We start from the raw sequence: 9,658 nt of genomic DNA on the forward strand, positions 1-9,658 counted from the left end.
GTATCCCAGACCCAAAAAGAGGAACATGGGATGTACTCACTCATAATCGGTTTCTAGCCATAAATAAAAGACATTAAGCATATAATGTGTGATCCTATAGAAGTTAAATAAGAAAGTGAACCCAAAGAAAATCATATAGTCATCCGCATGGAGAGGGGGAAGTAGACAAGATTGCAGGGCAAAAACTGGGAACTTGCGGGTGAGGTGGCATGGGGCAAAGGGGAAATGGGATGAGAAATATGAGAAGGGGAGGATGGGAGGAGCTCGGGGGATTGGGATGGTTGGGATATAGGAAGGGAGGATACGGGAGCAGCGAAGTATATATCCTATCTAAGGGAGCCATCTTAGGGTTGGCAAGAGACTTGACTCTTGAGGGGTTCGCAGGTGTCCAGGAATATGTCCCCAGCTGGTACCTTGGGCAACTAAGGAGAGGGAACCTGAAATGACCCTATCCTATACTGATGAATATCTTGCATATCACCTTAGAACCTTCATCTGGCGATGGATCGAGGTAGAGACAGAGTCTCAATTTGGAGCAACGGTCTGAGCTCTTAAGGTCCAAATGAGGAGCAGAAGGAGGGAGAACATGAGCAAAAAATCAGGACCACGAGGGATGCACCCACCCACTGTGACAGTGGAACTGATTTATTGGGAGCCCACCAAGGCCAGCTGGTCTGGGACTGAATAAGCATGGGTTGATTCCGGACTCTCTGAGCATGGCGGTCAATGAAGACTGATGAGAAGCCAAGGACAATGGCACTAGGTTTCGATCCTAATACATGAACTGGCTTTGTGGGAGCTTAGCCTGTTTGGACGCTCACCTTTCTGGACGTAGATAGAAGGACCTTGGTCTTCCCGCAGGGCAGGGAATTTGGACTGCTCTTCAGTATCGAGAGGGAGGGGGAATGGAGTGGGGGGAGGAGAAGAGGAGTGGGGATAGGGGGAGGGAAGCGGGGGGAGGGGGCAATATTTGGGAGGAGGGGAGGGAAATGGGAAACGGGGAGCAGGTGGAAATTTTAATTTAAAAAGAATAAAAAAAAGATATATTTATTTAAAAATTTTAGGAATTGTTTCATGGCTACTGACTTAACCAAGAATTGTGACAGACAGAGAGATGGAGGGTCTGGTGATGCAGTGGAAAGAGGCATAAGAAAGTAAAATTCTTGGCTACTATAAAAATCCCTATATCATAATCCTTGGTCGGCTCAGTAGCCAGGTTGGCTTTATTAGGACCAGGATTACAATACAGGTGTGTCTTAGCACGTTAGTGTAGTAGCATGCCGAGTTCAGTGCTGGGTAAGACTGCTGATGTCTCTTCTCTGTAGCAGTCTACATAGGACCTTGTAGCACTTGACAGCCACCCAGTAGATAGAGAGCATCCTAGTCGGTTAAAAATGAGTGTATTTATGTGCTACATCTATAGAAATGGTGTCTTTAGTTACAGAATATTACCATGTACTTAGGGTGGGTAACCAAGGGCAATGGCAGTAGTGTGGGTTGTTTTGTAGGCCTTTGGGGCCTCCCTGATCAATAACTCACAGGAAGAAACCCCATGCCTTGCACCATGATTTTCATTTAATAACTCATATCTTCTAGGAAAAGCATTGTCTACCAATAAAGGACAGTTCCTCTTTTTGTTATATTTTGATATTATCTTACTAATAGCACATTTTCATAAGGCTTTTCAATACATTTTTTGATTTTTTTTATAATTTATTCATTTTTATTTTATGTACATTGGTGTTTTGCCTGCATGTATATCTGTGTAAGGGTGTTGAATGCCCTGGAACTGGAGCTACAGACAGTTGTATGCTGCCATGTGGGTGCTGGGACTTGAACCCAGGTCCTCTGGAAGAGCAGCCAGTGCTCTTAACCGCTGAGCCATCTCTCCAGCCCCCATCCTTTGTTTTCATTAACACATTGGACTAGAGAATCACTATTATCCTGCATAGAATCTTCCTCAGAGGAGGACATTATAGTTTCCTCTTGTGCTGCAAGGTTAATTTCCCCAGGCTAGAGTAGAGAAGTCATGGGAACCAATAATGCTTGGGGTAGGGAAGTGACTTCATCTGGTCAAAAATAGAAAAAGGAAAAAGAAGGTAAAAAAGGCTTATGAAATTTTCAAGACTCAGTGTCCTTGTCTAATCTCATTTGATCCCTCTGATCAGTACTTGGATGGCAGACTCAGTGTCCTAAACTTCATTGGGCTATGCACACATGTTCCTGTTCCAGATTAAAAGATCTGATTTTCCCCAGTCAGTGCAGACATTTTAACAGTAGATACTTTATGAGGACGGGAGTCTAATTTATGCTGGAATTTCCCTAGTTAAAAGATGAGATTCTGCATTGAACTGTCAGCATTCTCATCCTTGTGGGTATAGGAAATAAGGCTCTTCTTCAGGGCGCACAGAAGACTTTATTATTGGTACTCCAGCTAAGACTCCAAACCCCTGAAGTTTTGTTATCTTTTACCAATCCGTGGGGGAACATTAAGAATAATTTACTAGCCTCGATATAATCACTAAATTTCCAAAAATGTTCAAAAATGTCTTTGTATCTAATTAACTAACTTATTCCTTTTCTTTTGATTTTTGGCTTTTTGAGATATAATTTCTCTATGTAGACCTGTACAGCCAGGAACTTACTATGTAATCCATGCTGGCCTTTAGCCAAACTCTATCCTTCCTATCTCAGTTTCCTGAGTACTAGGATTACAGGTGTGCAGCACCATGCAAAACTATCTTTGTTTTTTTATAAATGGATTTTTGGTGTTTTGTTTGGTTTTGTTGTTTGTTTTTTTTTTTTTTTTGGTGATGGTGTTACAAGACAGAATGAAGAGTCTCATATCTACTAAGATGGCATTTTATCACCAAGTTCTTCCTCTGGTCCCAGTATCTTTAAATTTAATAAGGGTAGAGAGGCAATTCCAGAAAACAAACAATTTTTAAAAAATTCATCCTTAAAATGGTGTCACTCTAGGTATGGGTGTGAGACCTGGAAGTAAAAGCCAGCATCAGCGCTTCTGTGTCAGGAAAGAGGGAGGGCCAGTGGCTGAGTATCCTCCACCTATGTTAGTCTCCAAGCAATCTTGGACTGGAAAGAGTTCAAGATGACTAATGAAAACCTTCTTCCCAAAAAGGTCCATCTAATTGAAAAAGCTCAAAGTCATGGCATGCGATGAGTTAATCCTAAATGGAAACATCATAAAATGATGTCCAGTCAAATGGCGTGACTTGCTTAAAGGAATCCAAAGAAAAACCAAAACCGCAACAGCAGGAGTCTGTACACAGGGGAAACATTCTTGTTGTGTGGCTAGCAACCAAGGAGGAGGAGGCCTAAGAGTGTGCCTCACAAATCTAGTACCTCAAGCAATCCGGCTACCGAGTGTGGCTCAACTAAGATCAACATTGGTATGTCCAGTGATCAACTTGTTTTTCCTAAAAATGAAAGGTGGAGCTGGAACAGACTAAAGACAAACTGGGAGCCCAAAATAACCTGAGTGCCTGGAAGCTTGTTTACACCTGATAGGTAAGCAAACCATACACCCCAGTCCAGATCCCCCTGAAAATCCCTCACTGGGAAAGCTGTGGGGGGGACAGCCAAGTTGTCGTTTCTACACCAAGACTCAGACTTTTTGAGCCCCAAAAGCCACATTCTTATACTGTCCAGCTTCCAATGGCTAATGTAAAACTTACCCGATGAAGCTTGTGTTTCAGCTCTTCTCTCTTCCCCTTGTTTCAGATGAATAAGAGTACACCTCTGGAAAAAAAAATCCCTTCTAGGACAGGCAGACACTTGAGAAATGTTTCTGAAGAAAATAGAAGGAGAAATAGAAGACTTAAGTGCATGGCACACTGTGTCTTCAGAGAGTTTGGAGGACTGAAAACCTAGAGATTTTAAATTATGAATTGAGTATGTAAAATTCCAGTAAAATGTAAAAATGGAATATTTGCTGCTCTTATTCTTGAACACAAGCGACTTTGAGAAACCACATATAAGTTATACCAATAAGACTGTGGACTTCTTGATTGTTGAACTACTGGGTCAAAATTCAAATGAGGTGAATTTTGCTTTTAAGGAGTCTACATGCTAAGAACCAACTTCTAATAGCCATGAGACAACCACTGGTACAAGTAGTGGGTATATTTCTCCAGTTAGCTCTGAGCTCTATATTCCATAATGGAACCTTAAATCCATGTGGTTTATATCAGTGCTTTTGTTGTTTGAATGGTCATAGAAACTGCAGATACCTTAACTGAGGAATGTGACTATGGGAAGGTGTGGTCTTAAACTTCAGGTTCAAACAGTTTGGAGCATTAGAAGCATCCATCTCACAACTACATCATATAAGGAATTGGGGGTGATGAGACTCACTCCATTGTTCAGCAAACCATCATATTCACGTTAAACAGCATTGTCTTCAGGGTTAAATGGGAAAATGTGTTCCTTCATTGTTTGGGGGCCTTTTATGTTGATTTATTGAAATTAAATTAAAGTGCCTTGAAACAGTTGGCTTGTTTTAACTTTATTTTTAATTGAAAATAAATTTTTGTTCATACAATGTATTCTGATTATGGTTGCCCATCTCCAAAATCTACCCAATTCTTCCCCCACTTCTCCAAATCTACTTTCTTTCTTGTTCTCTCTCATTAGAAAACAAATAGGTATCTGGAAGAAAGAGAAAGAAAGAAGGAAAGAAAGAAAGAAAGAGAGAAAGGGGGAGGGGAGGAAGGAAGGAAGGAAGAAAAAAAGGAGAGAGAGGGAAGGAGGGAGGGAGAGAGGAATGGAGGAAAGAAGGAAGTAGGAAAATAAAATGAGATTAAATAAAAACAAATAAACCTGAACAGAACAATACAAACAAATGAACATAAAAACAAAGAACCGTTGGGTGGTGGTGGACCACGACTTTAATCCCAGCACTCGGGAGGCAGAGGCAGGTGGATCTCTGGGAGTTCGAGACCAGCCTGGTCTACAAGAGCTAGTTCTAGGACAGGCTCCAAAGCTACAGAGAAACCCTGTCTCAAAAAACAAAAAAAACAAACAAACAAAAAAAAAAGAGCCATAGAAAAAGCACAAAAAAACACAGGTAGACACGAAGACACACACATTGACAGATACAGAAATTCTCTAAAAATTAAGTTTGTTTTGCGATGGCCATCTATTGTTAGACATGGGACCTCCCCTTAAGAGTAGCTTGTTTCCCCAGTGAGACTCCCTTGGAGAAAAGTAAATTTTCATTTGTGAGTGATTATCGGTTTAAGACAGCTTCTGGGTTAGAAACAGGAGTATGTGTCCATTTCCCCTTTCAGAGCTGTGACCCACCAGGTGAAGACTGTGCAGATACCATGTCTTCTGCCACGGTCTCTGAGTTCACAGTGCACTAATCCTGCTGTGTTTAGAAGGCCTTGCTTCCTTGGTGCCCTCCATCCCCTCTGGCTCTTCCAGTCTTTCTGCCTCCTCTTCCTGAGCCCTGTGGGGAGGAAATTGATAGAGATATCCCATTTAGAGCCAATTATTCCAAGTCTCTCGCATTCTGCATCTTGTCCAGCTGTGGGTCTCTGTATTCATTCCCATCTACTGTAGGAGGAAGCTTCTCCAGTGATGGCTGAGCAGGGCACTGAGTTACAGGTATAGCAGAATACCATTAGGAATCATTCTGTCGCTATGTTCCTTTCTGTTAAAGGACAGTATTTGATTTTCTGAGTGATCAAAACCATTAATTTGAGTTCTTTCCTCTTTTCTATTTTAAGTATCTGGTGCTACAGCAGCTTCCTCTCAGCAATATTTCTGTATGAGTCTGATAGTCATTTATGTTGCTCATTTTACGATAATGCTGTTCTTCAAGATTCCTACTTTAAGGGCGCCCTCTTCTGACAGTCCAGCCAAATCCAGATACCTTTTTTAGCCAGAAACAGTTTCAACAAAATAACTATTTTTGTTTCATTTTATCCATTGTTTTATTATTTTTAATTTTATTTCTGCTCTTAATTACTTCTTTTCTTCTGTTTGCCTTGCACTGATTTTGGTCTTCTTAAGTTTGTGTGTTCTCTTGCATTGTGTTCCTCTTTCCTTTCCTCTTTCTGCAAAGCACTGAGGGCTTAATACAGATTCACAAATGCTAGGCAACTGCTCTGCCGCTGAACCAGCTCCTCAAACCATATGGTTCTCTTTTCTCTATTTGGACACAAATTTTGGCTCACCACCACCAACATTCATTTGCCAAAAGTTTTTCTCCATTGATTTTACTTTGTCTTTCTCATAAACTATCTATTTCAAACATTGCACCTTCAAATTACGGGTGCTTTTTTTCTTTTTTTTTTTTATTTTTTTAAATTGAACTATATGTTTTTTACACTCCCCTCCGTCTCTCCCCTCTCCCCTTCTACCTTCTCCCATGACCTGCATACTCCCAATTTACTCAGGAGATCTTGTCTTTTTCTCCTTCTTATGTAGATCCATTTATGTCTCCTCTGGGGTTGTGGATTCTAGGCTGGGTTTTCTTTGCTTTATGTCTAAAAATACCACTTATGAGTGAGTACATATGATATTTGTCTTCCTGGGTCTGAGTTACCTCACTCATTATGTTTTTTTCTACAACCATCCATTTGCCTGCAAATTTCAAGATGTCACTATTTTTTACTGCTGTTGGGGTGGCATATGCCAGTAGGATTTGCTGAAGGAAACTGAGGCAGGAGGATCATGAGTGCATGTGCTTTTACATCTCTCTCTCACACACACATACACACACACATACACACACATATACGGGATATTAGTACACTATGTGAAGATGTATTTGCTGTGATTGGTGTAATAAAAAGACGAACAGCCAATAGCTAGGCAGGCAGTAAGGGGGGGGGGGGAATTTCCAGTGAGAGAGGAAGGAAAAGGAGGAGAATCTAGGCACATAGGAGATGCCAGGAGACACAGAGAAGAAACAGGAGGTGCAAGATAGAAGAGAGGTAACACCACATGATAGAACTTAGATTAACTGAAATTGGTTAATTTAAGTTATAAGAACTAGTTAGGAACAAACCTAAGCTATAGGCTAAGATTTCATAATTAATATGAAGTCTCAGTGTCATTATTTGGGGCTGGCAGAAGAAAAGAAAAACCATCTACACACACACAAACACATTGACTCATCTACATGTTTTTAATTAGGATGATCTTTGACTTTCTGGTAATGGGCTCATTAGATATTTAATTTCTCTTCTGATTTCCCCTCCCTACATTGTCTTGTAAAAAGGCAAGTGAGAGGAATGGAGGAACGTGAGCAATAACACACTAAATTTTGGTATTTATTTCTCCACTTGCTCAGATTTATTTTGAAGCTGGGATATTCTCTCTCTTCAAATTATTGTAAGGACATAACTTTCTGTAGTTTTATTTTTCTCTTCTTCTTGTTCTGCATTAGTTTTGGAGGGAATATTGGGAGATTTTTGTAGACCCATGTGACTGCCATTGTTATTTGCTACCTAGGAGTTTACAACCATTTGGAATTCTAAAATTAAAAACATGTTCACTCATGGTGAACCCTTGATGTTCACCCTTCATCACAGCATTTGGGGTAGAAATATGCAGATTTCTGTGAGTTCTGGAACAGTCTGATCTGCACAGCAAGTTCCATGCTTGTCAGAGTTACACAGTGAAACCCTGCCAAGAAAGGAAAGAAGGAAGGAAGGAAGGAAGGGAGGGAGGGAGGGAGGGAGGGAGGGAGGGAGGGAGGGAGGGAGGAAGGAAGGAATTTCTTCTGTTGACTGAGTATTTCTTGTTCTAAGTATGTTTTAACTTATAGTAAAAACGCATAGCATACTAATATGGAAACAATGTACAACTCTCCAGGTCTAAGCTGATTTTTCTTTCTTTTGATTTTTTTTTTAATGAGACAGGGTCTTACTGTGTAGCCCTGGCAGGACTGAATTCTCTATGTTGTAGATCATGGTGACCTCAAACTCACAGAGATCTTCCTGCCTCTGCCTCCCAAAAGCTGAGATTAAAGGTGTGCGCCACCATGTCTAATCATGTTTCTTTATTTGTTTCTGCTTTCAACCTCAGTGGTTAAGATCACACACTGCTTTTGCAGAGGAGCTGAGAACCCAAACTGTGTTCACAGCAGCTATATCAGGCAAGTCTAGGGGTTCTCATGCTCTCTACTATCCTCCTCAGGGACCTTCTCTCTCTCTCTCTCTCTCTCTCTCTCTCTCTCTCTCTCTCTCTCACACACACACACACACACACACACACACACACACACACTTTAAAATAATAAAATAAATATTTTTTCAAGGATAGACCTTAATGTATTTTGTCTTTTTAATTCAGAGCATTTGGCTAAATCAAACAGACTATATAAAAGTTCACTTAAATGTTCATCCATTTCTATACCAATGCATCATCATTCATAGTCACCTTTTCAGACTCTCTTTCTCTCTCTCTCTCTCTCTCTCTCTCTCTCTCTCTCTCTCTCTCTCTCTCTCCCTCTCTCTCTCCTCTCTCTCTCTCTCATATTATTTTTGTTGTTTTGAGACAGGGTTTCTCTGTGTGCCTCTGGCTGTCCTGGAACTTGCTCTATAGACCAGGCTGACCTCGAACTCACATAAGATGCTCCTGTTTCTGCCTCCCGAGTGCTGGTAATTAAAGGTATGTGCCACCACCGCCTGGCTTTTCAGACCTTTCTTTCTAGAGCTATAATAGGCAAAAACATATTTTTCTTATATAGTCTACATTAGCTGTCACTGTTTTAAACAGTATGTTTTCAAAATAAACGTTCACTCCTAAAATCTTGTATTAATTTTGCAGCCATGTTCTGTAATATATTTTTTCAGAAGTATGACATTGGAGTCAATATATGAAAGTGGTTAGTAAATAGAATTCTCAGAGCCAGAATATCTGGATGAAAATTCAAGTTCTGCCAACATATACATGTGTGGCCAGGTTGCTTGAAAACCTCCGTATGAGTAAAGAAAATAAGGGTAAGAAAAATATTTATACCTCGTGGGGGCACTGTGAGTTAATACACGGAAAGCACTTAGTATGTGGCACAGAGTAAACATTCATGTTTGTACTAGTTACTGTATAGTTTATTTTGTTTTGTATACTTTTCAGAATAGATTTTTATTTTTGGAAATCAAGTATAATTATATCATTTCTCTTTTCCCTTTCCTCCCTCCAGTCCCTCCCGTGTACAACCATGTTGGTCTCTCTCAAATTCATCATCTCTCACTTCTTTGTCTTTAATTCTTGTTATGTGTGTGTGCATGAGAAAGAGTGTGTGTATGTATTCATTATATAACTATAATCTGCTTCGTTTGTATAATGTTAGTTGTTGGACACCAACAGACATGGCTACATGAAAGGAAAAAGTCTTATGTGACTCCAACCCTGAGCAAAGAACTACTGGAAACTATGGAATATTTTGTTTTGTTTTGTTTTAAACAGGGGGTTTGAAAATACTCTAGACTGGCCTTGACCTTGTTTTCCTCTTCCCTCTGACTCCCAAGTACTTCAATTAGAAGTGTGGGCCACCATGTCTGAGATTTGTATAACATGCTTTGAGCAGCATCTTTAACACCTACAGTAGTTACCTATTCCTGCATAAAAACTGCCACAATTTAACAGTGTAAAAGAACACCATAGTTCTTATGTCACTATTCCT

At 40.3% G+C, this 9,658-nt stretch overlaps 1 pseudogene; it reads left to right on the forward strand.

The window, feature by feature from the left end:
* Positions 1-3,109: 3,109 nt before the first annotated feature.
* On the forward strand, positions 3,110-3,532 carry LOC130868274 (pre-mRNA-splicing regulator WTAP-like; annotated as a pseudogene).
* Positions 3,533-9,658: the final 6,126 nt, after the last annotated feature.

The sequence above is a fragment of the Chionomys nivalis genome, chromosome X (assembly GCF_950005125.1).
Source record: "Chionomys nivalis chromosome X, mChiNiv1.1, whole genome shotgun sequence".
Taxonomy (NCBI): Eukaryota; Metazoa; Chordata; class Mammalia; order Rodentia; family Cricetidae; genus Chionomys; species Chionomys nivalis.